Source organism: Cyprinus carpio, chromosome B2, assembly GCF_018340385.1.
Source record: "Cyprinus carpio isolate SPL01 chromosome B2, ASM1834038v1, whole genome shotgun sequence".
NCBI lineage: Eukaryota > Metazoa > Chordata > Actinopteri > Cypriniformes > Cyprinidae > Cyprinus > Cyprinus carpio.
Genome location: NC_056598.1, coordinates 30,074,880 through 30,079,353, shown reverse-complemented (window position 1 = coordinate 30,079,353; position 4,474 = coordinate 30,074,880).

Genomic DNA, 4,474 nt, shown 5'->3' with positions numbered 1-4,474 from the left:
TAGCAAGCTTCTACAAGGTCCAGACTTAAACCAGTTCATTGGTGAGTGTACTTGTACGATTTAGACTGGGGATCTATTGCCCTGATGGCCGACATTGAAGCCATGTTCCATCAAATCAGAGTTCACCCAGAAGATTGTGATCTCTTGAGGTTTCTGTGGTGGCCCGAAGGTAATGTAAACAGCAGTCTGGAGGAATACAGAAGGGTGGTTCATTTATTCGGGCTACATCATCACCTAGTTGTTCGAGTTTTGCATTGAGGAAATGTGCAATGGATCAAACGGATCTATTTGACCCCAAAACAATGGATGTTGTCTTCAATATTTCTATGTGGGATGACTGCCTTGTTTCCGTACCTTCCGAATCAGATGCTGTGCAGTTGTCACAAGGATCTTACTAGTATGTGTGCTAAGGTGTACTTTCATTATACAAAATGGACGAGCAACAGCCGGTGCTGTATTGGGTGTCGTACCAGAGAAGGACCGAGAGACAAATAGTAAAGGATTTGGGACTTCGATCGTGACACTCTTTGCCAGTGGAAAGAGCATTAGGAGTGCAATGGTGTGCTAAATCGGATGCCTTTCAATTCAAAGTGGTAGTAAAGGATAGAGACCTCTTACCAGGAGAGGAATTCCGTGCTCAGTGGTTGATAGTCCACCTCTATGATCCTCGTTTCTGGCGGTTCTTGTCACCTGTGATTTTGTCTGCCAATGAGGATACTGCAGGGTGACCTGTGTAGGGAGGGAATTGGATGGCACAATGATATTCCATTCAGTGTATGGTTCAAGCGTTGGATGCACTGGCTGGATGATCGACTGCATCACTTGGAGAGTTTTGAGGTTAGAAGATGTTTGAAGCCTGACGGGTTTGGAGATGTAGCATCTGCTCAAATGCATCATTTTTCAGGTTCAAGTGAAGTCGAAAGGATATGGTGTGGTATCCTATTTTGCTGCTCCATAATGACCAACAACAGGCATATTCTACCCCTTCTGGTGAGCAGGCAAGAGTTACACCATTAAGGTCCATTACAATCCCTCGCCTGGAACTTACAGCTGCCACTCTTGCAAGGCCGTATTGACAAGATCTGGATGAAAGAACTCAAGATGCCTTTTCAGAATTCCGTGTTTTGGACTGATAGTACTTCAGTACTTAAATACCTTCGAGCGTTAATAGCACCTCAAGATTTAAGTGCTTTGTGTCTAATAGAGTGTCCGAAATCTTGAAGTTTTTCTGATGTAGAACAGTGGAGGTACGTGAAGTTCGTCAAGCACTCCAGCAGATCTGGCGGTCTAGAGGGAGTGGAAGGGGGATTCATTTTTAAAGAATGAGTCGTGGATTTCTGGTCCCGCCTTTTCTGGTTCGATCACAAGAGGAGTGGCCTATGGAGCCCCACCTATAGTGATGTGATTTTGCCTCATGATCCTGAGATTAAAAGGAGTGCTTTGGTAAACATGATAGAAGTCAATAAAAACAATTCTGACCCTATATCATATCTCTTTGATTACTTCTCCTCTTGGATTCGACTAGAAGAGAAAGCCGTAGCATGGTTCCTTCGTTTGAGACGAAAATCTTGATGGACCGTAGCAAGGAAAGGAAAACGATTGCAGAATTCTCTCGTCTGCTCTGATACGGATTCATATCAACAAGAGATGATTATTAATCAGGGAAATGCAGAAGTTGAACCTACAGTGGGCGTAAGACTTCCTTTCGTTGGAAGAATGTGGAAAAGGCCGAAATGGAAATCATCCGACGAGTTCTCAAATAAAGAGATTCCCGGAGGAACTAAAGAGTCTACGTAAGTGTGGGAGTATCAAAACGCAGTAGTCCTCTTTATAGCCTAACCCAATACTTAAGTGTGATATCATCAGGGTTGGTGGACGCCTTGATAACGCATTGATTTTCTGAACACTCTAAACACCCAATTATACTGGCAAAAGATCTACACATTTCTACACCTATAACTAATCCTGCGACAAATTCATGAAGAAGTGGGACATAGTGGACGGAACTTCATGTTGGCGGCTCTTCGACAGCGATATTGGATCAACCTGGAGCTAGCGTAGCCATAAGAAACATTTCTGTCAAAATGTGTAGTGTGTAAAAGGGTTCAACGCAATTGCCGGTCATCAACAAATGGCTGATTTTGCCTCAGGATCGTGTCTCCCCAGACAAACCACCCTTTACTGTATGGTTGGACTAGATTGTTTCCGGCCCCCCATTTTGAAGTAAAGCGAGGGAGAACCAACTCTAAAGCGTTTATGGAGGTCCCTTTTCACCTGCTTGAACATTAGAGCTGTTCACATTGAGATGGTTGCATCATTGGATACTGACTCATTCATTCACGCACTCAGAAACGCTTTTATCGCTCGACGAGGACAAGGTGGCTGAAATACGTTCAGATAATGGAACTAACTTCGTTGGAGCCGATCGTGAATTAAAAGAGGCGATACAAAAATTGGAACCACAGTCAAGATATCGATGTTCTTCTACAAAAGAAGATTAAATGGACTTTCAATCCTCCTACCGGGTTCACACCATGGGGGGGATCTGGGAAAGGCTCATCAGGTCCATAAAGAAAATACTAAACTCCATTCTTCGAGGGCAAAGTTTTTAAATGAAGAAAGGTCTTCATACTTTCCTGTGTGAAGTAGAGTCTATACTTAACAACCGACCCATAACTAGATCATCTTTGGATCCTGATGACATGGAAGCTTTAACACCTAATCATCTTCTCCTTCTAAAAACAAAGTCTACATTACCACCCGGATGTTTGAGAAGGAAAGATTTGTATGCCCGTCGAAGATGGCGTCAAATTCAGTATTTAGCCAACCAATTTGGAAAAGATGGATTGGGTGAATATCTACCTTTATTACAGGAACGGCAGAAGTGGATGGTGAGGACAAGGAACTATCAGTTGGGAGATTTTGTACTGATAATGGATGAAAATGCCCAAGGAGTTCCTGGATCATGGGCAAAATTATTCACACGATAAACGACAAAAAAGGATTCACACGGCAAGTTAAGATTAAGACTATGAGTACCTGCCTGACCAGGCCAATCACAAAAATTTGTCGCCTTCTTGAAGCTGAGGAATTTAAAGATTAGCTATGACTGACATTTGAGAGCTCTCAACTGACTCTTTCGACTTGACCTTTTGACTTGGACGTGATTTAATTACTTGATCTTACTGACTTAGACTGGACTTTTACTTTTTGCTTCAATGCGGCTACAATGATGAAACATTTTGAGTGATCTGGAACATTTTCACACACATACATTTTCCTCACATTTCCTTTTTTGTAAAACCTAAAAGACAACTCAAGAAAAAATCATGTATAACAATTAATTATGTAATGTATGTTAATATTGTTCATATTTTCGATTGTGTGTCTGTGATTATTACAGGTTTATTGTATAATAATCAGGGGCTGGAATGTAAGTGCAGAAAAACGCTTGTGTCTTTTATTTTGTATTTTGCGTGTATGTTTCCAGGTGGGTTTGGTCACGTGGGATCGGTGGGTGTATATACCTGGTAGCGTTTCCTGTTTGGGTTAGGGTGTAGTAGAAGGAGGGGTGGGTAGCGGGGAGTGCTTCACTTTCTGTTGACCGTTCAATATCGATTTGGTTTCTACTTGGTCTGTTATTAAGCCAATAAATGTTGTGGGATTTGCAATGAACAAAACGCGTCAAGGATTATTCCTGCTGCTTAGCCTCTCAGCGGCTATAGGTTGCCGATACAAAAAGTATGAGCATGTACAGCACTCAATACTTAGTTGGGGCTCCTTTTGCCTGAATTACTGCAGCAGTGCGGCGTGGCATGGAGTCGATCAGTCTATGGCACTGCTCAGGTGTTATGAGAGCCCAGGTTGCTCTGATAGCGGCATTCAGCTCTTCTGCATTCTTGGGTCTGGCATATCGCATCTTCCTCTTCACAACACCCCATAGATTTTCTATGGGGTTAAGGTCAGGCGAGTTTGCTGGCCAATTAAGAACAGGGATACCATGGGTCCTTAAACCAGGTACTGGTAGCTTTGGCACTGTGTGCAGGTGCCAAGTCCTGTTGGAAAATGAAATCTGCATCCCCATAAAGTTGGGCAGCAGCAGGAAGCATGAAGTGCTCTAAAACTTCCTGGTATATGGCTGTGTTGACCTTGGACCCATCAGAAAACACAGTGGAACCAACACCAGCAGATGACATGGCACCCCAAAACCATCACTGACTGTGGAAACGTTACACTGGACCTCAAGCAGCGTGGATTGTGGTCGCCTCTCCTCTCTCTTCCTCCAGACTCTGGGACCCTGATTTTCAAAGGAAATGCAAAATTTACTTTCATCAGAGAACATAACTTTGGACCAATCAGCAGTAGTGTACTTTTTGAAGCAAGACGCTTCTGACGCTGTCTGTTGTTTAAGAGTGGCTTGACACAAGGAATAGCGACAGCTGAAACCCATGTCTTGCATACGTCTGTGTGTAGT